Consider the following 26,201-nt stretch of genomic DNA (forward strand, 5'->3'; position numbering starts at 1 on the left):
AGGGGAATTTTCCAGAAATTTTAGGAATTTTCTGGGAATTTTTCGGAGCACGTACGCTGGGTTTTGAGGGGACGAATTTATGGGTACGAATAAAGCCTGTTTAGGATACCCATTTAAGCGAGGAAATGTTTTATTTCTTTTTGTTTTCTTTTCTCTTTTCTTTTATTCCCTTCGCCGTTTCTGCCCTGTCGCGACCCGAGCCCTAACCACCTCGCGCCGACACCTTCCTTCCTATTTTCTTCCTCTGCCGGCACAACCACAGGTGGAGCTTCTCATCGCCGGCCGACGAGAGCCAACCGAGGGTCTCCGTTCCTCTCTTCTGGCCGACTCCGAGCTTTTACCCTAGCGCCGGCCACTGACCTTGAGCCCTAGATTTGTCTCGGCCGTGGAGATCAGGACGCGTCGCAGCCATCTCGCGTCGCTCCGGTCGCTACAATTGGCGCCGACGCCCATCCGAGGCCCTTCCTTTGATCACCGAGAAGAGCCCCTTCCTCTCCTCTTCCGCTCACCGATCAGCCGACCGAATTCTTCTGCTCTAGATCTGTTCCGCGTGGTCTTCACTGTGCCCTGCCGATGCTGCCATCTCTTGACCCGAACAACGTCGACCTCCTCCATGTTGTGTTCTAGTTCCAGATGCGGAGTCTATTCTTCCACTGATCTGGAACAAAGATTTTGGGTTTTTTTTAGTTTACTGAGGTGGATCTTGATGAATTGTTGATTTGGTTTGCTTGTTCTAATTCCAGCAGCAACTATCTCTTGGCGTGGATCAATGAGTACGAGGGTAGTCTTGTGCTGTGGATTTTGGTGGATCTGGCAGTCATTGACTTCAACAAGTTTCGGCAACTTCATGTTCTTGAACAAGGCTGTAAATTGAGGTAAGTGTAGGGATTTGATATGTGTTGTGGATAATGGATTGATTTAGGTATGATTTGATTATGTGGTCATGTGTAGGTTTGAATTGGAGGTTGTAAATGGTTGTTGAGTATAAATTAGGTATGTGTTGAATTGGAGATGATATGGATTACTAGATGGTTAGTATATCACTAGTCGATGCATGATTAGTGTGATTAGAGTTAATTGCTTAGAATCTAGTCTTGTGGATTTTATTTAGCTATTTAAATTCTTATGAATTGTAGCTAAATAAAATATATTTATATTGGTGACACAGGACTTTGACGCGAGACGAGTATCTTGACGTCGTGTTCGGAACAGATTGGACTTTTCTATTGGAGGCGGGTACCTCTTGACTTATCTTTTATGATATTGTCTTTGGATATGCATAGTATTTTATAACTACAAGCAATGAACATGTTTGTCTTTGGTATGTCACTGTTTGATATCCATAGCATGTTAGGTTTATCGCCTGTGACGTATCCGTGCTTATATCATGTGATTTATTGCCATGAGTACTGTATTACCATGAGTATCTTAGTTTCTAGAATAAGTGACATACCATGTTTTACTGAGGTTAGGACTAGGTTCTGGACTTTTGGTTTCAGTCATGTGTATCGAGATTGTCTGATACTTAGGTTTTATGCCATGACTGGCTTGTGTACCTCTATTTGTATATCATATATGATTTGTGTACCCGGACCTTGATTCTTGATATGTGCATATTGTTGGTACATATGTTATGGAAGGAGATATGTTTAGGATCTAGGTTGCTATACCATAGAGGACCTGTATGCCCTAGATCCGTGGATTTGACCTACTGATACTGTGGTACCCACATTATGTATATATGGATTTTTCTATGCTGATCAGGATATTCCATACTTATTATGTTCAGGACATAGGTTTTTGATATTCTATCTGACCTGTGTATTCTAGATTTTGGTATGTGACCATCACTTTACAATACCCATTTTGTATATATGGATATGGTTATGTTGATCAGTTTTTGTTATTCATAGTGACATGCATCATGATTGCATACTGTACGATTGTCGGCTCCACTATGGTTGAGTCCATCGCCAGTTACATGTACTGCACACACCACCACTCATGGATTAGTGGTATATCATACAGGTGTGTGGCGGTTCTGCTGTTTGGCTCCGTTGGTCTGAGGACTTAGCGTGGTAGCCGGCAGACAGTTCCGCTCTGTTTGGCTCCGCTAGCATTTAGTGTAGCAGCGTAGTAGCCGGCAGACGGTGGACTCTGTTTGGCTCCGTTGGTCAGGTGACTCAGCGTGGTAGCCGGCAGAGATTTCCTCTCCGTCATCGTGTACCGGGAGATGAGAGCATTGAGCTCCCCATTTATGATTTGGGGTCACAGGACAAGAGTACTCCGACAGCATCCCGTCCACTCGGTCACTCATCAGGAGTAGTGACGACAGAGTCACAGCCCTACCCACTCGGTCTCACCATTTGTGTGTGAGATGACTGACTGGCGTCAGGGGTGATCAGGACGCATCATTAACATCATATGCATTGATGCATTTATATTTTTATGATTGTGTTTGCTGCATTTGGTTGCTGTATTTTGGTTGGATACATACTTTTGACCTGCATACAGGATTATTGACACTTTCGGTTTGACGACCCTTTTGTCTGGATAGGAGTTCCTGATGAGTACAGCTTCCTCAGTTACCTTTCAGTTTTGCGTATTCCCTATATATGATTAGGAAGCTGTATTCCATATTTGTTGCTGTTAGATATATCTTACTACTCATGTCCATTGGTATTCGCTGAGTTGTTGAACTCACCCCCGTTGACACTATTTTTTTCAGGTATCCTGTCTGCTGGTCCCCACGTCACATCAGAAGACTTATCGGTTTCACGTATGTTTTGTTTGTTTTGTGTATCAGTTCGTTTAGCTCTGTACTCTGGTTTTATTTTTGGAGGGTTGATGTTGTTATGTGGTGTTTTGTATTTGTTATTGGTTGTGTAAGCCTAGCCGGCTAGCAGTTTTGTGTTTTGGTTTTGGTACAGCCGAGTGGGCTGCTTTATTTTTAACTGCGTGGTTGTGTCAGCCAGAATTTGATATTAACTGCGTGGTGTTTATTTTCTTTTATTGTTATTATTCCAGCCGCATGTGGCTGAGGTATATAGTGCTTGTAGAAAAGTTTCAGATTGTCCGCCGTACAGGGGAGATGCTGCCGAAATTTCTTCGGACAGAGACTCCTCCGGGGCGTGACAATTTAGTGGTATCAGAGCAGGTATACAATACTTGCTATGTGTTTTGGATTTTTGAGATTTATCTTATACCAATTTATTTGGTATCAGAGATCGGCTTACGAGTTTTATTTCTCGTGTTTCGGATTTCGTGTTTTAGTCTTCTCGATGTGACTTTTTGGATTTTGGGACTTGGCAGAAGCAGGACATCTCCAAGCTATAGGAGGTATGTTGGTATATGTTATCCTACCTTTTTGATTAGTTTATGCCCTGTTCATTATTATAGTTTGTGACATGTATTAGCACTCTTTACTAGTACCTGTCTAGTTGAGATAGTAGATATTTTATGTATTAGGTAAAACCCTAATGATGATAGACCTTGATAGAGATTAAGGGTTACAGTTTCTGGTGATTTATCATATTATACACTAGTAATTTTTAGCTTATGTTATTACTAGTTGGTTAGCCGATTGAGGCGCATACCAGCCTCTGCTTTTATTAGCTATGTAGTGGATAGTTTTTACCTATTTATGTTGACCTAGCCAGTAGTATATCATGTTATCTTAGTTAATTTCATCAGTAAATATTGATTTACTCTTGTTAGATCAGTCAGTAGGAGTCTAATTTACACTTATTGATTTGGGTAGTCGTATATTGATATACCTTAGTTGCTTGTGGAGGATTAAGGTATTCTTGATTAGTTAGAAGATGATTGATTTAGTTTTGTTGGTTAGATCAGTAGAGGACAATCATACTCTATTTTTAGAGGTTCGAATCTTTTGATTTTTCGTGCTTAGTTGGATATTATGAGCACATTGGAGTACATGACTGTTACTGACGTGGGAAAAGACTGAATTAGCCGTATGTCGTTGTTGGTTTGGTCAGTCTTTAGAGGATTGATTTATCCTATTCCGTGGGTACTTTAAATTTAGACTGTAAGTACCTTGTAGGATAACTTAGAAGGTGGCATAGGGTTTGTGTGGTAGATTGGATTTAAAATATGTTGATTATGCATATTTATGTGGTGTGTAGATATGATTGTTATGAGTTGAAGGAGTTCTATGATGGATAGTTCATTTGCAGATAGTGTGGGTATTCTCATCTTGATGTGGTTATTGTAGGTTCCTTGTGGAATTTAGCTATTTAGTTAGCTGTACGTGCCTGATTGACATGTTGGAGGTATTATACTGAATATACCTGAGTTGTGTATATGTTTGGTGCACAATAATTGGAGGATTATGTCGATTATACCTATGTTGTGTGTGCACGTGTGCCAGGTGTATTGTTGGTAGTATCATGAGGATTCTATTTATATTGAATGCAGGATGTGGAGTGTCTGCATTATGTCATTTGTTGGACTACCTTGTCAACCCATTTTCTTATCAGCGGGTGACCGACTCACTAGGATGATGATAGAGTTGACTATGGATTTGATTTGCTTACTGGGTTGTTATACCCTAGGCTATCCATAGTGATCTGTGGTAGAGAGATCTCGTGCAGTCTCTAGTGTGATAGTTAGGTGCCTTGGACATTTATGTATTGTTTGTGGTGGAGCGTAGCTCCCATATATTTTTGTTTGTTTGTGGTAGAGCGTAGCTCCCACATATTTTAGATGGTTGTGGTGGAGCGTAGCTCCCACATATTCCGGATTATTTGTGGTAGAGTGTTGCTCCCACATTTGTGGTATTTCGTGTGATGGAGCGTTGCTCTCACACTAGAGGATCTTTTCCTTGGTGATTTATGTTGTTGGTGATTAGATTTTCGACTTATTATCAGAGATCTTATGGTTAGGAATGTCTGTGATACGACATGATGTGTCTTGGTTTTACCATTAGAGTTTACTGAGCCCTAGATGTTATCATGGACTCGATGATTTTAGTATTCCCGGGATGTTTGGATCTGCCCATTGTCTTTGTTGACGATGTTGTGATTTATTACGGATCCGAGGTGAGACACGTGCATCACCTTTGCATAGATCTAGAGATGTTTCGACGAGAACATCTATATGCGAAGATCAGTAGTGCGTGTTTTGGGTGTCTTCTGTGAGATGTTTGAGACACATGGTCACCGGTAGGAGTATGCCATGGTTCCACAGGAGATAGAGGTTGTTACCGTTGGGAGCAGCCGAAATCAGTGCAGGAGATCCGCAGTCCTTGGGACTGGCAGGATATTACAGACCTTTCGTCGAGGGTTTCTCTCGCATAGTTATGCTACTTACACGCCTGACCAGGAAAGGCGTGAAGTTCACTTGGACTGAGGATTTCAAGACCAGCTTCTAGGAGCTGAAGCGGAGACCAGTGTCGGCTCCGATTTTGGTTTACCTTTCTGGAGAGGACAGATATGTCCTCTACACCGACGCACCTATTCAGGGTTTGAGCACTGTTCTGATGCAGCACGATAGAGTAGTCTCCTATGCTTCTCGACAGTTGTAGGAGCATGAGTAGAACTACCCAGTATATGACTTGTGGCTGACCGTCATTATTTTGTGCCCTGAAGGTTTGACAGCCTTATCTATACAGTGCTACATTTGAGATTCTCACGGACCATAAGACTCTCAAATATTTGTTCACTTAGAAAGGAATCTAATCTCCGACAGGGAAGATGGATGGTGTTCCTAAAGGATTTTGATTGTACCATTAGCTATCACCCAGGAAAAGCTAATGTGGTTGTCGACGCACTTAGCCGGAAGTCTAGAGTGACTTTGGCTTGCCACCGAGTTGTGGCTACGGACAGAGCAGGGTATTCTTGTTACCATGGTTGCTCAGTCGTCGGTCAGGACGAGGATCCGAGAGCCCTAGGTTGCTGATCAGTATTTGTGGGTTATTTGCAGCCAGATAGTTTCCGGGTAGCAGACCGAGTTCACACGAGACGAGGAGGGTGATATACACTTCCGAGGCAGATTATTGCGTACTTCAGTCTCATCCGGTCATATAGGAGTTACTTCCGGAGGCTCATCGTTCATGATTTGCTGTCCACCCAGGCGGTACTCGTGTGTACTAAGATTTAAGGTGTTCCTATTGGTGGAACGATATGAGTGAAGACATCGCATAATTTGTAGCTAGATGTCTTGTCAGTCAGCAGGTGATGGTAGAGCACCAGATACCTGCCGGATTACGTCAGCGGATTCCTATTTCCGAGTGGAAATGGGAACACATTACCATTGACTTTATGGTAGGTTTGCCGAGGACACGACGAGGCCATGACACGATTTGGGTAATTGTTGATCGATTAATCAAATCCGCGCACTCGTTAGTGATCCGGAAGACTGATTTTCTGGATCGATTGGTAGATCTGTTTTGCCGGGAGATCATCAGATCACGTGGTGTCGCGTTGACTATTATTTCGGATAGAGACCCTCGGTTCATGTCTCGTTTCTGGCAAACTCTATGGCAGGCCTTGGGCACTTAGCTCTGATTTAGTACAGTTTCCATCCGCAGACAGATGGACAGTCAGAGCAGATCATACAGACTTTAGAGGGCATGCTGAGGTTATATGTATTGGATTTTGGAAGCAGTTGGGAGGACCATCTGCCATTAGTAGAGTTCGCCTACAACAACGGTTTGCATTCGGCTATCCAAATGCCACCGTTGAAGCGTTGTAAGGTAGGCCTTGTCGGACATCCATCCTCTGGGTTGAGGTTGGGGAGGCCCAGTTATTGGGACCTCGTAGAGCTCAGCTTGATACAGAGTTGGTCCGTACTATCAGACGGAAGATATCAGAAGCGCAGGACCGCCAGAAGAGTTATGCAGACCGGAGAAGGAGACTCTTAGAGTTCTCTGCAGGCGATCATGTATTTCTGCGAGTTTCACCCACGGAAGGGGTAAAGAGATTTGTCCTCAGAGGTAAGCTAGCTCTGCGATACATTGGACCTTTCCAGATCTTGGAGAGGGTTGGAGCGGTAGCTTATCGTTCGGCGCTACCACCAGCTTTGGCAGGTGTTTACGACGTATTTCATGTGTCTATGCTGAGGAGGTATATATCCGACTAGACATTTGTGTTGACCGATATCTTAGTTCCGTATAGCCTGACATCACCTATGAGGAGATTCCGGTACGGATTCTGGACCGGAAAGAGTGTCAATTGCGGAACAAGACTATCTGGCTGGTTAAAGTCGGATGACAGCATCATTAGGACGAGGAGGCTACTTGGGAGCTCGAGGATACTATCCGAGCTCGATACCCCCATCTTTTCACTTGAGGTATTTGATTTGTTTACCGTTCAGCATTTATGCTTTATATCTGTTGTTGATACTTGCTGATGGTAGATAATGAAATTTAGGGACCAAATTTTTATTAGTGGGGGAGAATGTAAAATACCGGAAAAATGTCGGATAACGATAGGGGAATTTTCCAGAAATTTTAGGAATTTTTCGGAGCACGTACGCCGGGTTTTGAGGGGACGAATTTATGGGTACGAATAAAGCCTGTTTAGGATACCCATTTAAGCGAGGAAATGTTTTATTTCTTTTTGTTTTCTTTTCTCTTTTCTTTTATTCCCTTCGCCGTTTCTGCCCTGTCGCGACCCGAGCCCTAACCACCTCGCGCCGACACCTTCCTTCCTATTTTCTTCCTCTGCCGGCACAACCACAGGTGGAGCTTCTCATCGCCGGCCGACGAGAGCCAACCGAGGGTCTCCGTTCCTCTCTTCTGGCCGACTCCGAGCTTTTACCCTAGCGCCGGCCACTGACCTTGAGCCCTAGATTTGTCTCGGCCGTGGAGATCAGGACGCGTCGCAGCCATCTCGCGTCGCTCCGGTCGCTACAATTGGCGCCGACGCCCGCCGCCCATCCGAGGCCCTTCCTTTGATCACCGAGAAGAGCCCCTTCCTCTCCTCTTCCGCTCACCGATCAGCCGACCGAATTCTTCTGCTCTAGATCTGTTCCGCGTGGTCTTCACTGTGCCCTGCCGATGCTGCCATCTCTTGACCCGAACAACGCCGACCTCCTCCATGCTGTGTTCTAGTTCCAGATGCGGAGTCTGTTCTTCCACTGATCTGGAACAAAGATTTTGGGTTTTTTTTTAGTTTACTGAGGTGGATCTTGATGAATTGTTGATTTGGTTTGCTTGTTCTAATTCCAGCAGCAACTATCTCTTGGCGTGGATCAATGAGTACGAGGGTAGTCTTGTGCTGTGGATTTTGGTGGATCTGGCAGTCATTGACTTCAGCAAGTTTCGGCAACTTCATGTTCTTGAACAAGGCTGTAAATTGAGGTAAGTGTAGGGATTTGATATGTGTTGTGGATAATGGATTGATTTAGGTATGATTTGATTATGTGGTCATGTGTAGGTTTGAATTGGAGGTTGTAAATGGTTGTTGAGTATAAATTAGGTATGTGTTGAATTGGAGATGATATGGATTACTAGATGGTTAGTATATCACTAGTCGATGCATGATTAGTGTGATTAGAGTTAATTGCTTAGAATCTAGTCTTGTGGATTTTATTTAGTTATTTAAATTCTTATGAATTGTAGCTAAATAAAATATATTTATATTGGTGACACAGGACTTTGACGCGAGACGAGTATCTTGACGTCGTGTTCGGAACAGATTGGACTTTTCTATTGGAGGCGGGTACCTCTTGACTTATCTTTTATGATATTGTCTTTGGATATGCATAGTATTTTATAACTACAAGCAATGAACATGTTTGTCTTTGGTATGTCACTGTTTGATATCCATAGCATGTTAGGTTTATCGCCTGTGACGTATCCGTGCTTATATCATGTGATTTATTGCCATGAGTACTGTACTACTATAAGTATCTTAGTTTCTAGAATAAGTGACATACCATGTTTTACTGAGGTTAGGACTAGGTTCTGGATTTTTGGTTTCAGTCATGTGTATCGAGATTGTCTGATACTTAGGTTTTATGCCATGACTGGCTTGTGTACCTCTATTTGTATATCATATATGATTTGTGTACCCAGACCTTGATTCTTGATATGTGCATATTGTTGGTACCTATGTTATGGAAGGAGATATGTTTAGGATCTAGGTTGCTATACCATAGAGGACCTGTATGCCCTAGATCCGTGGATTGACCTACTGATACTGTGGTACCCATATTATGTATATATGGATTTTTTTCTATGCTGATCAGGATATTCCATACTTATTATGTTCAGGACATAGGTTTTGATATTTTATGACCTGTGTATTCTAGATTTTGGTATGTGACCATCACTTTTGTACCCATTTTGTATATATGGATATGGTTATGTTGATCGTTTTGTTATGCATAGTGACATGCATCATGATTGCATCTTCGCGATTATCGACTCCACTATGGTTGAGCCCATCTTGATTACATATCTGCACACACCACCACTCATGGATTAGTGGTATATCGACAGTGTGTGGCGGTTACTTTATTTAGCTCGTTGTGCGAGGACTCGGTGTGGTAGCCGTGACAGTTCCGCTCTGTTTGGCTCATGGCATTTAGTGTAGCGATGTAATGGCCAAGCGGTGGACTCTTTGGCTCCGTTGGTCGGTGACTCAGCGTGGTAGAGATTTCCTCCCGTCATCGTGTACCGGAGATGAGAGCATTGAGCTCCCCATTTATGATTTGGGGTCACAGGGCAGGACAACATCCGTCCACTCGGTCACTCATCGGGAGTAGTGACGACAGAGTGCAGGTCATCACCCTACCCACTCGGTCTCACCATTTGTGTGAGATGACTGACTGGCGGTGACCAGGAGGCATCATTAGCATCATATGCATTGATGCATTTATATTTTATGATTGTGTTTTGCGTTTGGTTCTGCATTTTGGTTGGATACATACTTTTGACTGCATACGGGATTATTGACACTTCGGTTTGTGACCCTTTTATGCGGATAGGAGTCCGGTGAGTCTGACTTCCTCGATTACCTTTCAGTTTTGCGTATTCCCTATATATGATTAGGAAGCTGTATTCCATATTTGTTGCTGTTAGATATATCTTACTACTCATGTCCATTGGTATTCGCTGAGTTGTTGAACTCACCCCCGTTGACACTATTTTTTTTCAGGTACCAGGTTATTTATTGTGTCGCTTGGAGCATCCTGTCTGCTGGTCCCCACGTCACATCAGAAGACTTATCGGTTTCACGTATGTTTTGTTTGTTTTGTGTATCAGTTCGTTTAGCTCTGTACTCTGGTTTTATTTTTGGAGGGTTGATGTTGTTATGTGGTGTTTTGTATTTGTTATTGGTTGTGTAAGCCTAGCCGGCTAGCAGTTTTGTGTTTTGATTTTGGTACAGCCGAGTGGGCTGCTTTATTTTTAACTGCGTGGTTGTGTCAGCCAGAGGCTGAATTTGATATTAACTGCGTGGTGTTTATTTTCTTTTATTGTTATTATTCCAGCCGCATGTGGCTGAGGTATATAGTGCTTGTAGAAAAGTTTCAGATTGTCCGCCGTACAGGGGAGATGCTGCCGAAATTTCTTCGGACAGAGACTCCTCCGGGGCGTGACAAATTTTGTAATCATTCTAACATCCTAACATCAAGTCTCATTATATTTGTGCTAAATATTTATATTAGGTTTTCAACTATAAGTCCAACTATATCCATTGCACATTATCATTTATACTATGGATATCTGAGTTAACAAACAACAAATATGCAAAATACAACCAGTTTTTCTTGTAACTGCATACAATGTATGCATGATCAATATCAATTGACTAATTAAATCATTAGCTTAGCTGTACAACCAAGAGCAATTCTTCAAGTGAGTAAAGAAAAACAATACCTTTAGAAGCTCACAAGAAAGTGGATAATGGAGATAAAACGCACAATATAAATTAGTAGTTCAAAATTAGCTTGTTAAGTACATTAGACAACATCATAGTGAGACTTCTCTTTGGCCTTATTAACTAGTTTCTAATCACTAGTCACTATGCTGCAGATTTTAATGCCATTTCTGCAGCAAGTAATGCAAAAATCATTTGAAGCAGATTTTAATGCTATTTCTGCAGCAAGTAATGCAAAAATCATTTGAAGCAAATTTTAATGTTGCAGATTTTAATGCTATTTCTGCAGCAAGTAATGAAAAAATCATTTGAAGTAGATTTTAATGATGCAGATTTTAATGCTATTTCTGCAGCAAGTAATGCAAAAAATCATTTGAAGCAGAAACAAAGTTTAGATGTAAAGTTGAAGAAAGACAATTAAATCATTAGCTTAAGTAAAGAAAAACAACACCTTGAGAAGCTTACAATTAAATCATTAGCTTAGTTGCATACAAGTATACAACCAACTAACCAAGAGCAATTCTTCAATTTTTTCACAACGACAATAGACAAGTAGACAACCAAAGCTCACAGTTCAGTAGTTCACAATAAAAAATCTAATTCAATGGGATGTATTTATCATCTCTGTGGATACAAAAATAACAATAAAAAAAATCTTGAGAAGTGACATAGATTTGAAAGGAGAAGAAGAGATGTGATAGAAATAGTCGTTGAAGACAAGCCGTGAGCGAAAGGAGAAGAAGAGATGTGACAGGGAGAGAAAATTTCAAATAGAAAAGGAGGAGAAGACATATCTTTTGAGTACTCTTTCTCGTAGGCACAGGTGAAGGCAGCAACCAGCAGGCGGAGCCACGACGTGTTTTTCATTGCACAGCACAGGTGTAGGCGGCGGAAGAAAAGCCCTAAATCTAATCCTGCACTACACCTATTAAAATTTAAACATAAATTTTTTTTTTAAAAAAATTTGGGCCCCCCCCCCCCCCCCCCCCCCCAAAAAAATCAAGGCCCAGAGCCATCCTGGGCCCTCCTCCAGGGCCGGGCCTGCTTCCAGTTGGTGAACTTAAGTAGAGGTGTTTTGGGATCTTGGAATTCTAAGGCTGATAGTTGGGATCTTGGAATTCTAAGGCTGATAGTAAGATAGTTGAAACCTGTGGATATCTTAATAAAGACAAGGTATTTGATATGGTGGATGATCCTATCTGAGATCTGCAGAGATGATGCGCTAGGTACGGTGGATCGATAGTTGACTAACAGAAGACCTTTCTTTTCCCGGAGTGGCTTTTTCTTTGATCAACGTTAGCGCCTAGAAACTATGGGGGAGTCCCTGGCTAAGACCCTCTAATGCTCAAGTCATTTATCGTTGAACGAATGAATGGATGAAGAACAGTAAGTATGTATGTGCGAGAGTAGAGTTGCACATGTCAATGAGTATACCTTCATCACGGAGAGAACTCCTCTTTTATATACCACCTCACGTAATCTCCGCAATCATGAAGTGGTAAAATGTGTCAAAGTTTGTTAAACAGTTCACTATAATCATCAGAGAAATCTTTATTTTACCCACATGTATACCTCTTTTGTCGTTTATAGCTTCTGTTATTGTCAATGTTGCCAAAGAATATGTTGTTATTATTGGCCTGCTGATAGAAGACATGATGGTCCTTAAAGAGAGTTTCCAGAAGAATATCTCTAACATAAAGTTGTTATTATGATAAGTTGTCAAGATATTGTCTATTGAGTATAATTCGGCCAGTCCTGAAGCCTACCACCCTATTGAGATGATGCCCACTGAATACAATACTGCTAGCCCTTAAGTTAATCGCCCTGTTAGGATGATGTTGTTGGTTGAGCATAATTCGTACGGTCCCTAAGCAGAATAGCCTGTTAGGATGATGTTGTTGGTTGAGCATAATTTGATCGATCCTTAATCTGACCACCCTATTAGGCTATTAGGATGATGCAATTAGTTGAGCATAATTCAGCCAGTCCTTAAGCCGACCACCCTATTAAGATGATGCTATTGGTTGAGCATAATTCGGCCGGTCCTTAAGCCGACCGCTTTTATTGAGTTGTTTAGTTATGTTTTGCATATTCCATTGCTATGTATCATATTAAGCTGCTCAATCACGTTCTACGCAAGATTGAGATATTCGCTTGGGGAATAGTAGAGGGCATCATACTTCCTGGAAATCCATTTGATAATGTATGTTTTGTTGGAATTCCGTTCGGGCTGTAATATGAGTATGAATGTCATAGGCTTGGTCGTCCCTTTACTTGACTGAGCGTATGATAAGTTATTTGGAGAATGCCCGCTTCGTTCTACTTACTGTCCTCCAACGATTGATCTCTTGTGGAGTGAGCTAATTGTTCTGGTCGGCCCTTAAGACCGGTCGACCCTTAAGACCAGCCGACCTCAATCATGGTTGCCTTAAAATCTAGCCTGCCTTGAGACACCAAACTCCCTAGTTTTGTTAGGATGTATACTAAAAGTCTAACTTTTGGTATAAACATTTATCTAGAAATAAGAATCACATTGGTCAAATGTCTACATTTATGATAAATGTAGTTGTTCAATTAATTTATATTGTAGATAACATGGTGTGTGGTGTCACACACAGAGGATCATGTTATCAGTACCTTATAAATTATAAACAGTAGCTCACGACCAAAATGGAAAGGAATAAACCATTGGAAGGTCGTAGTGTAATTAGGTATTAGTTTATCTTATCTATATAATTACACTAGTACACTTAGAGTGTATTGAGTAGGACCATTAGAGGTCGTTTCTTTTATACTGACTTTATAAAGGAACAAAGACCTTAGTTATTATGGAAGTGTGTGCTCTTAATCCTAATATAATAACAAGCACATATATTTGATATTTATTTCTTTAATTTATCAATGGGTGAGATTTAGTTCGATAAATCAATAAGGCCGATAAGTTGGGAAATGATATCACTTATAGTGTGTGTTGTTGATTATAGAATGAAACTATGTCCTAGTAATCTAGGTTGAGAATGTCCCCAAGAGGAGCTCATAAGGATTGTTATGTTAAACCCTGCAGGTGGACTTAGTCCGACATGACGATAAGGTTGAGTGGTACTACTTTTGGACTAAGATATTGTTGGGACCGAAAAGTAGCTAGAGGGGGGGGGGGGTGAATAGCTTCGCGTGTGCTCGTCGTGCTTCGTTACTTGTTTCTTCAAAGTGATGCGCAGCGGAATACAAAGAAACAAACTACAACAATGCTAACAATAGGATTTTACTTGGTATCCACCTCACAAGAGGTGACTAGTCCAAGGATCCACGCACACACACACACACCTCCACTAATAAACACTCTTTTTCGGTAACTACCGAAGGCGGAGAAGCCCTACAAGACTCTCAATACAAGTAGAAGAAAGGGTAGTAAAGAATAAGCAAAAGCTTACAAGAGATGCAGTAAAAACCCTAGCTTCTTCTTCTTGCTTTGATCCGCCTCTTGACTTGGAAGAACCTCTAAGAACCTTCAAGAACTGGTGGTGAGGAGCTTAGAGAGTGCTGGGGAGGAGCTGTGATGAATCTGGAATGAATCGGTGAAGAGATGCCGCAGCCATCGCACGCCTGCAGCTCAAATACGACGCAACGGTCGGATCCCGATTGATTCGAAAACTCCCAATCGATCGGGGAGGCTTTGGATCGATCCACGGATCGATCCAGAGCGCCTCTGTGCTCTGGAGAAAACACCTGGATCGATCCACGGATCGATCCAGCGCTTATCGCGCGAACCAGTAGCGTCCCAATCGATCGGCTGATCGATTAGGACCTCTGGATCGATCCACGGATCGATCCAGAGGCTCTCTGTTCGCTGGGAAAGGCCTGGATCGATCAACTGATCGATCCAGTTCCTGGATCGATTCACTGATCGATCCAGCTCTTGGTTTTTGCCCAAAACCAAGTCCCAAGCCTCTCAATCCAACATTCGGTCAACCTTGACCTATTGGTATATCATGCCTAGCATCTGGTTGTTAGGATGTATACTAAAAGCCTAGCTTTTAGTATAAACATTTATCTAGAAATAAGAATCACATTGGTCAAATGTCTACATTTATGATAAATGTAGTTGTTCAATTAATTTATATTGTAGATAACATGGTGTGTGGTGTCACACACAGAAGATCATGTTATTGGTTCCTTATAAATTATAAACAGTAGCTCACGACCAAGATGGAAAGGAACAAACCATTGGAAGGTCGTAGTGTAATTAAGTATTAGTTTATCTTAACTATATAATTACACTAGTACACTTAAAGTGTATTGAGTAGGACCATTTGAGGTCGTTTCTTTTATACTGACTTTATAAAGAAACAAAGACCTCGGTTATTATGGAAGTGTGTGCTCTTAATCCTGATATAATAACAAGCATATATATTTGATATTTATTTCTTTAATTTATCAATGGGTGAGATTTAGTTCGATGAATCAATAAGCCCGGTAAGTTGGGAAATGGTATCACTTATAGTGTGTGTTGTTGATTATAGAAGGAAACTGTGTCCTAGAGATACTAGGTTGATAATGTCCTCAAGAGGAGCTTATAAGGATTGTCATGTTAAACCCTGCAGGTGGACTTAGTTCGACATGATAATAAGGTTGAGTGGTACTACTCTTGGACTAAGATATTAATTAAATGAGTTGTCAGTAACTCACTTAATTAGTGGACATTCGATATCTTAAACATAGGGAGACTAACACACTCATGATAAGAAGGAGCCCAAAATGTAATTTGGGATTGGTGCGGTAGTTCAATAATAGTTCTCTAGTGGAATGAATTATTATTGATAAAATTAAGTTGTGTGTTCGGGGCAAGCACGGGATGCTTAATTTTATCGGGAGACCAAAACTAATTCCTCCTCTCGGTCCCTATCGTAGCCTCTTAATTATAAAGTATTATACCCACCTATACCCACCTTCTTACCCATCCTATAGGGGCCGGCCAAGCTAGCTTGGAGACCAAGCTAGGGCCGGCCATGGGTATGTTCATGGGTGAATTCATGTGGCCGTCTCTATTAAAATAAAAAGGAATTTTAATTTTAAAATTTTTCTTATGTGGATAATATAATTTAAAAGAGAGTTTAAAAATTTAAATCCTTCCTTTTATAAGATTCTACAAAAGATTAAGAGAAGAGTTAAAATCTCTTTCCTTATTTGTAGATTAAAAGGTTGATTTTAATTTTGGTAAAAACTTTCCTTTTAATTATATTCATGATTTAAAAGAAAGTTTAAAATTAAAAATTCTCTTTTATTAGTTTCTAAAAAGATTAAGAAAAGATTTAATATCTTTCCTTATTTGTAGATTGAAAGGAGATTTTAATTTTTAGAGATAACTTTCCTTTTGGAAATTATCCACATGTTTAAAAGAAAGATTTTAATTTATAAAATTTCTTAACCAATCATGAAGGATTAAAATTATTGGAGAAATTTTTATAAATTTCTAGAAACAAATTAGGAAGTTTTAATTTTGTTTTAATTAAAACTCTCCTTGTTTTGGGGAAAGAGTGGCGGCCATTATAATTTGAAAAGAAAAATTATTTTAATTAAATAAATTTTCCTTTTCAATGGCAAAAGAATTAAGGAAGTTTTTATTAAATTTTCCTTATTTGCCAAGACCAAGGATTATAAAGAGGGGGTAGAGGAGGCTTCAAGGCAACGACTCTATTCTATTTTTCCTCTCTTTTCTCCTTGGGTGTGGCCGGCCCTTTCTTTCCTCTCCTCTCCTTTGTGTGGCGAAACCTTCTCATGGTGGAGATAGCTTTGGTGGCGGATCTAAGAAGGAGAAGAAGGAGAAGCCTCTTTTCTAGCATCTCTTGGAGCATGGTGGTGGTGGCCGAACCTCTTCATCCTAGGAGAAGTTTTGATGGCCGAAACTTGTAAGGAAGAAGAAGGTGCTTGGTGGTTCTCATCTCGGAAGATCGTTGCCCACACAACGTCCGAGGTTAGAAGAGGAATACGGTAGAAGATCAAGAGGTCTTTCTAAAAGGTATAACTAGTAATTTTGTTTCGCATCATACTAGTTATTTTGGAAATAATACTAAATACAAGAGGCATACGATTCTAGAGTTTCGAATTTGTTTTCGATATAGTGTTCTTTTGTTTTTCTTTCCCTTGTGATTTGATTGTTCTTTTCGGTTAACCTAAAGTTATTTTAGGAAATTAAATATTAGCTTTCCATAAAAGGTTTTGTCTAGTCGGTGGTGGTTGCTCCCATATCCAAGAAGGCCATGTGCCTCGCCACGTCAGTACTGGGAACCAATTATGGAAATTAATATTTAATGAAATTAATAACTTAAGGTGATTTGGGTCGAACGTGTTAAGTTCCGCAGGAGACCCAAGTCAAAACCTAAAAGAACGAATAGATTAAGTTTTGGATCAAACGTGTTAAGTTCCGCAGGCGATCCAAAATTTAATTTAAAAGAACACATGGTAGCTAGGAAAAGGTTCAGACCTTTGTACAAAATTTTTGTACAGTGGAACCTCTAGGTTTTCCAAGTAGCAACCAACACTGGTCACTCCCTTGACCTGCCAGGACTCCCCACCAAGTGTCCGGTCAATCCCTTTGACCCACTTGGACTTTTCTCTTCGTGCCAAGTATCCGGTCACTCCCTAAGACCTACTTGGACTTTTCCTCCTCGTGCCAAGTATCCGGTCAATCCCTTTAACCTACTTGGACTCTCACCAGATGTCTGGTCAACCTTGACCCATCTGGATTTCTCTTGCCTGGCTTCACTCATCAGGACTTTCCCAATTGCCTAGCTTCACTCACTAGGTCTTTCACCTGGCTTCACTCACCAGGACTTTCCCAATTGCCTAGCTTCACTCACTAGGTCTTTCACCTGGCTTCACTCACCAGGATTTTCCTCCTGCCTAGCTTCACTCACTAGGTCTTTCACCTGGCTTCACTCACCAGGATTTTCCTCCTGCCTAGCTTCACTCACTAGGTCTTTCCTTCTGCCTAACATCCCAGTTAGGACTTCCCAGTCAAGTATCCGGTCATCCTTGATCTACTTGACTCTTCTTCAATCAACCTTGCATTGTCAAACATCGAAACCCAAACCAAGACTCAAGCTTGGTCAACCAGGTCAACCTTAACCTGAGGGATGTTGCACCAACAAATATTAATTAAATGAGTTGTCAGTAACTCACTTAATTAGTGGACATTCGACATCTTAAACATAGGGAGACTAACACACTCATAATAAGAAGGAGCCCAAAATGTAATTTGGGATTGGTGCGGTAGTTCAATAATAGTTCTCTAGTGGAATGAATTATTATTGATAAAATTAAGTTGTGTGTTCGGGGCGAACACGGGATGCTTAATTTTATCGGGAGACCAAAACTAATTCCTCCTCTTGGTCTCTATCGTAGCCTCTTGTATAGAGAGATTTATACCCACCACATACCCACCTTCTTACCCATTCAATGGGGCCGGCCAAGCTAGCTTGGAACCCAAGCTAGGGTCGGCCAAGACCAAATGGATGAGCAAAGATTGGTGGCCGGCCAAAGCTTGGGTCCCAAGCTTAGGTGGCTGGCCATTAGAATATTAAAAAGTATTTTTATTAAAATTATTTCTTATGTGGATATCATGGTTTTAAAAGAGAGTTTAAAAATTAAAAATTTTCTTTTATATCTTTCTACAAAAGATTAAGAGAAGAGATTAATCTCTTTCCTTATTTATAGATTAAAAGGATGGTTTTAATTTTTGGTAAAAACTTTCCTTATTTGTAAAGCATCCACATGTTTAAAAGAGAGTTTAAAATTTAAAATCTTTCCTTATTTGTTGATTAAAAGGTAGATTTTAAATTTTAAGAAAACTTTCCTTTTTAACCATGTTCATGATTTAAAAGAGAGTTTAAAAAATTAAATATTCTCATTTATAAGTTTCTACAAAAGATTAAGAAAAGATTTGATATCTTTCCTTATTTGTAGATTAAAAGAGATTTTAATTTTTAGAGATAACTTTCTTTTTATCCACATGTTTAAAAGAAAGATTTTAATTTATTAAATTTCCTTTTTATAAACCAATCGTGAAGGGATAAAAATTATTGGAGAAATTTTTATAAATTTCCGGAAACAAATTAGGAAGTTTTAATTTTTGTTTTAATTAAAACTTTCCTTGATTTGGGGAGAAGAGTGGCCGGCCAAATAAATTGGAGAAGAGAAAATTATTTTTAATTAAATAAATTTTCTTTTTCAATGGCAAAAGAATTAAGGAAGTTTTTATTAAATTTTCCTTATTTGCCAAGACCAAGGATTATAAAAGAGGGGGTAGAGGAGGCTTCATGGTGAACAACCTCTATTATTTTTTCCCTCTTTTCTTCCTTGATGTGGCTGGCCTCTTCCTCTTCTTCTCTTCTCTCCATCCTTTGTGACCGAACCTCACATCTTCTTTAGAGATCAAGTGGTGGCCGGATTCTAGCTTGGAGAAGAAGGAGAGAAAGCTTACATCCCTTGGAGCTTGGTTGGTGGAAAAAGATCTTCATCTTTTGGAAGCATTGTGCTTGGCCGAAACTTGAAGAAAGGAGAAGAAGGTGCTTTGGTGGTTTCTCATCTCGGAAGATCGTTGCCCACACAACGTCCGAGGTTAGAAGAGGAATACGGTAGAAGACCTAGAGGTTTTTGCTTACAAAAGAAAAGGTATACTAGTATTTAATTTCCGCATCATACTAGTTTTACTTCTTTGTAAAAATACCAAATACAAGAGGCATGCGATTCTAGTATTTCGAATTTGTTTTCGATGTTGTGTTCTTTTGTTTTTTCTTTTCCTTATGATTTGATTGTTCTTTTCGGTTGACCTAAAGTTATTTAAGTAAATTAAATATTAGCTTTCCTTAAAAGGCTTTGTCTAGGCGGTGGTGGTTGTTCCCATATCCAAGAAGGCCATGTGCCTCGCCATGCAGTCCTGGAAGCCAATTTTGGAAATTAATATTTAATGAAATTAATAACCTAGGTGATTTGGATCAAACGTGTTAAGTTCCGCAGGAGATCCAAGTCTAAACCTAAAAGAACAAATAGATTAAACTTTGGATCAAACGTGTTAAGTTCCGCAGGCGATCCAAGTTTAATTTAAAAGAACACATGGTAGCTAGGAAAAGGTTCAGACCTTTGTACAAAATTTTTGTACAGTGGAACCATTAGGTTTTCTGAGTTGCAACCAACAATTGGTATCAGAGCTAGGGTTTTGCCTCTATGTATTTGGTATTAGTTTAATTATGCACATGTCATACATAATTTAGGCAGGATAATAATAGGATGTGCTAAGTTTGTGGATGCAGGATCCAACTATTATGGCTTATAGATATTGTGTGTGTGATTGGACCCTTGGACATGTCAAGGGCATTTTATTATGTGTGCATGATTGTATTATAAAATATAGCAGGAGCTGTATTTAGTTTTATTAGGATTTTATTTTTTGATCTAGATACATGTACATTCCTTCGAGGAATATAGGATCAAAAAATGTAAAATTCTATTTATGTCGCGGATCAAATTTTGCAAGGCGTGGAACCTTTTGAGGATCAGAGGCGCAGCGGAACAAGGAGCAAGATGGATGCAACAACTAGACCCGGTGGCGGTGGCCAAAGATGGCAGCAGCTAGGGTTGGCAACACATGGAGGACAGCAATAGATAAAAGCTATAATAGTTGAAAATTAGTTTTTCTATTTATTGCTTTTTATATTGTGATGTGTGTGCTTGTTAGTATGCATGTTAAGTAGGCTAGCATAGTCAAAATTTCTCACTTTAAATAACTAAGTGGGAGAGGGATTTATTTTTAAATAAATTCCACGGTCTCCATTACTGGTTTATAAGTGATGCAACAAGCTTGCGTGTTGGCTCTGAGTGCCTTCCTCCATATCGGATGAGATTGTTTGCGGATCACTAGATTAAACTTCCATTTTGGATGACTATAGGAAGTTAATTAAGAGTGTGTGATCTTCCCCATCGGAAGGGGCACAATCTTATTAATGGACTTAGTGTCAAGTAATGGTATACACTTAGGCACGTCTAATAGTATCCTCCCCATCGGAGTCACTGCTATTATTTGTGTGACCGAAGAAAACCAACTATTAATTTGTCAAATAAATAGGTTGACAAGATAATAAAATTAAAAACCCCTCTTACAAATGTATAATTTTGTATACGTCCACACTATCGTGGCATACAAAATTCACGGTGTTTGAGGTAATTTTATTTGTCATAAAGATTTATTGACAAGATAATTAATGGGTAAACCCCTCCTCTTACAAATGTTTAATTTTGTATACGTCCACACTATCGTGACATGCAAAATTCACGATGTCTGAGGTGTTGGTGAATTTAAATAATATTGTTTGAGGAATCAATGTTATTTTAAATTCAGAAGTCTTGACCAAATATTTGATCAAAGAAAGATCAACTATTAATTTTATTCGTCATAAAGTAAAGTTGACAAGATAATAAAATTAATGGATAAAATCTCTTCTTTGATTTTGTATACGTCCACACTATCGTGGCATACAAAATTCATGGGGATTTTAAGGAATTGATCTTGACCAAATTTTTTTGTGATTCTTAGGATTTAAAATGTTTGTCAATTCCCTAGTTGTTATACTATAGAAAAGACTTAGTAGTCCCAATTGTAATGATTGGAAATAGGACTTGGACATTAAGATAGTCTGTCTTCTTAGAACAAAGAACAATATAGGTGTATTTAATTCATTAGTTGAAACATGTTTAGTGGTGTTATCTACCAAAACCTGGAGTCTAGATACAGATGTCATTAATCATATTCGCAATTCATTGCAGGGTTCCAGGAAACCCGACAACTAAATGAAAATAAAAACACCATCCATATGGGCACTGCTACAAAAGTAGCAGCTGTTGTAGTGGGAGAGGTTTATTCTCTAATAGAAATAAAATATGGATTATTAGAAATTGTTTTTACATACTAAGTTTAGAAAGAACCTGATTTCAGTTTCTAAACTATTATAGAATAGATATTGTGTCTATTTTTATAACAAAGTTGTTATCAAGAAAAATAGGGAAGTTATCTATTCTGGTATGTTGGTTGACAATTTATAATCCAATAACTCCCACGATGCAACAAATGGAAATTAGTAACACATCTTCTAACTTTAAGAGAAAGCAACCTTCGGAAATGAACCAATTATATCTTTGACATCTAAGGCTAGGTTATATTAACTTGAGTAGGATTCATTGGTAGCTGATGAACTTTTGGGTTCATTGGTAGTGGAAATCTTTCCAACCTGCGAGTCTTACTTGGAAGGAAAAATAACCGAGAAGCTTTTAAGTAAAAGGGGTATGGAGCCAAAGATACATTGGAATAGGTTCATTCTGATTTGTGTGATCCTATGACAAGAGTTAGTATCGAATATTTCGTCTATTTTATAGACAACTATTCAAGATACAAATACATTTACTTGATTTGCCGCAAGACTGAGTGCTTTGATTAGTTCAAACAGTACAAGGCTGATGCGGAGAAATGTTAAAGTAAAAGTATCAAGTCACTATGGTAAGATCGTAGTGGCAAGTACCTCTTGGAAGAATTTAGGAGTCACTTATCAGAAGTCGGGACTCAATCCCAACTAACTGCACCTAGTACACCCCAACAGAATGGTGTAGTAGAAAGAAGGTATAGGACTCTTATGGAAATAAGTAGATTGATGATGAATTAATTTTCAAATTCGTTTTAAGGATATACACTAGAAACAGAAGTGAACATAATACCTTCTAAAGTCAGAACTCTCTACTCCCATAGAATTGCAGAATGAGTGTAAGCCTAGTCTGAAGCATATTCGGATTTGGGTGGTCTAGCACATGAGAGACACTGATAAGTTGGGCAGGAGTTCACTTGTTTGTGAGTTATCCTAAAGAAATGAAAGTAGGTTTATAGTCTTAAAAAATCAGAAGGCCATTGTTAGAATCAATGACCGATTTTTAGAAAAGGACTATGTAATAAACCACAAGCCCGTAAGTAAATTTGTTCTTAAAGAAATTATAAAGGACATGTCTAATCTAGTACCAACTGTACAAGATGAAATATCACAAGAAACTGCAACACGTATCATAAATGATACACAGACAGTGGCTCATCGTAGTGGGAGGGTTGTCAAGCAAACCTAAAAGATTCATGTTTTGGGAGAGTTTTTGACTTGATCCCAAATGAACATGAGTCTGATCCCAGACATATGATGAAGCACTCCAAGATAAAGATGCAGCATCTTGGCAAAGAGCAATGAATACAGAATTAGAATATATATATTCTAATAAAATCTGGAAGTTTGTAGAACCACCAGATGGTGTAAAAGTCATTGGGTAAAAATAGGTCTACAATAGGAAAAGATGGATAGACAGGAAGGTGAAAACTTTCAAAGTAAGGCTTGATGAAAAAGGAAACTTTTCATTGGTAGTCATGCTTAAGTCTATCTGGATTCTTTTATCTATTTGGCAAGTGGATGTCAAGACAGCATTCCTTAATGGAAGTCTTGAAGAAAGCATCCATATAAAGCAACCAGAAGGGTTTATTGCAAAGGGAAAAGAGCATCTTGTGTGCAAGCTCAATCAGTCTATAGACTGAGGCAAAGCTTCAAGGTCTTGGAACATCCGGTTTACCAAAGTAATCTAGACCTATGGATTTATTTAGTAACCGGATAAGTCTTGTGTATACAAAAGGTGTGATGGAAACGTGGTGGTATTTCTTGTACTGTACGTAGATAACATTTTTGTTAGTTGGAAACAATATCAAAATGTTGTCAGAAGTAAGGGTATGGTTATCCAAACAATCCGATATGAAGGTGTAACGCCCGAAAATTCTCAAATTATTTTTAGAAATATTCTATGATTTTTCTGGAATTTTTAGATATTTTTCCGGAATTTTCCGAGTAGCGGAAGCAACAAAAATAATTAGAACCGCAAAATAGCTTAGGCGGGAATCGAACCCGAGACCTATGGTTTACGGATAAGTTTAGTAACCAGTGAACCCAGTAGGGCCATGTTGAAAGAAAGAGGAACCAATTATATTTATATTGGAGTTGGGTTCAATAATCCACTTAATATAAATTAAGAACTTAAGATGGGTTTGGTTTAATTTGGTTCGGCAGCCCTATCCTCACAAACCTCACGCCACTTTTCTCCAAACCCTCACCGACGCCAACCTCTCTTCCTCCTCTCTCTCTCTCGGCGCCCTAGCCCAAGGTCCATAGGTTCATCTTCCGGCGACGACTCCAACACGAAAAAGGTTCTTCTCCGCGAGAGGAACGCGAAGACGCAAGTGGATCGTCGAGAGGATCGTTTCCTACGGAAAACCAGCGATCCAAGTCGTAAGAAACTACGCGCAGGATGTAAGAAACCCCTCACCTGCAGTATAATAGCTTCCGTTTGAGTTTTTATGCTTAGTTAGGATGTATGCAGATTTTTATCGATATCTAGGGTGTATTTAACTCTCTTCGCAGATTAGGGATTTAGTTGAGCACCTCTAGAAGGGCCAGGCATGTTTTCCTTCTTCAGATAGGAGGTTAGACGTTGTCGGGTGCCTAGAGGTGGTCTCCCTAATAGGGAGAGGAGTTAGAGCATCCTAGGTGCTCGATTAAAGGTCTAACTCAGTAATAGACAGTTTAAATTAACTTATTAAATGCACTAGAAGCATTTAAAACAGCAAATTAGATTTACTTCGACTTATGTAGGACTACGGTCCAATGGGTGGGCTCCCACAGTCGCCTCTAGGTTCAGACAACCTAGCTCTAGGTTCAGATAACCTAGAAAGAGCAATTTAGAACAGTTTAGCTATACTCAGTATTTTACTTTTCAGTTGGCACTGTACTGGATTAGATATCCATTGGGCTGGGCTCCCATAGTCGGTCCCTAGGTTTAGATAACCTAGTAGCTCTACTAAATTCGGGACTTGCAACCCCGGGTCTAGTTAGAGATGCGCGCATAGCACGTACAGTTGTCGGGCCCCTCAGCAGCATGTTTAGTATTTTCACTTATTATTTGTATACGGTTTTCAACCTTTCACAAATTAGTTCGTGAACTCAGTACAGCTCTAGCAGTAGCTCAGTATTCGCGTAGCTCAGTTTCAGTATCATGCGCCAGTTTAGTTTTTCCCTGTGAATATGCATGATGACTTTATGTTTAGCTCTTGATATGCCATGATTGTATGCTTATATGTCATGCCATGCTTAGTTTATTCAGTATATTCAGCATATGTTTTAAACAGCATGATTTTAAATCATATTTGCATCGTTGCATGTTTTTGTGAGGTAGATGGTTTCTTACTAAGCTTTAAGCTTACAGATACTATTTTTCCTTATACTGCAGATAAAGGTAAAGGAAAGATGGACTAGCAGAGGGAGCTGGAGGACAATGCAAAGGATGGTGTGTGTGGCAGGAACTGGAATAAAAGACCTTGGAGAGTTTAGCAAATTAGAAACTAGTTCTTCCTTAAGATATTTTCTTATACTTTGCTTTTTATGCATTTCTAGTAGTTAAAGGTTATGAGTTGATGAACCTTGCTTTAGCTTAAGTTTAGAATTGTTACTACATGTTGTTAGAATAGTTATTATGCATTAGGTAGTTGTTGTATGAGGTTTTGGCACGAAGCCGTGCTGAAATCAGAGTTTCTGATTCGAAATCAGAAACCCCTGATCGGTCAGCAGACCGATCGTGGATCGATCGACCAGTCTGGATCGATCAGCCGATCGGTCCAGAGTTTTCCCCAATACAGTAACGAGCTGAATCGATCCGTGGATTGATCGGAGGGCTCATATCAACTGTAAACACCTCAGATCAACTCGTGAGGATAGCTGAAGCTAAGAGCATCTCCTCTAGCATAGTTACGACAATTCAAGATGTAGTTCAGACATGAATTCTAGATGTTCATAGCGATTATCAGAAGGATCATAGCTCAGTGGATCGATCCGACAGGCCAATCAATCCATGGATCGATTGAAATGCCTGATTACAGCTAGCAGGTCGATCCAGGATCCGTTAGATTACATCCTTAGCACATGTAGAACCAAGAACGGGTATCAATTATCAAAAGAAAAATTTTAATTAGCCCACATTTCTGCACAGTATAGTTTAGCATAACATGAACTGTAGCGATCGGCCTCACAGCCTAGTCAGTAGAGTGGTATCAGAGCCAGGTTCCATACTTCCTACACACACATCAGCATTGACCTGCAGCTTCCAAGTAAGAATACCTCTACTTTATTTATGCTCCTTGTCTTGTTATTACAGTTCATGTTTATATGCCTACTGCTTGTTAGTATGTGATATTTTTAAACATGATATCAGTAGTTATATAACTGTGATTACATTAGT

This window comes from Zingiber officinale, chromosome 6A (assembly GCF_018446385.1).
Source record: "Zingiber officinale cultivar Zhangliang chromosome 6A, Zo_v1.1, whole genome shotgun sequence".
In the NCBI taxonomy this organism is placed as follows: domain Eukaryota; kingdom Viridiplantae; phylum Streptophyta; class Magnoliopsida; order Zingiberales; family Zingiberaceae; genus Zingiber; species Zingiber officinale.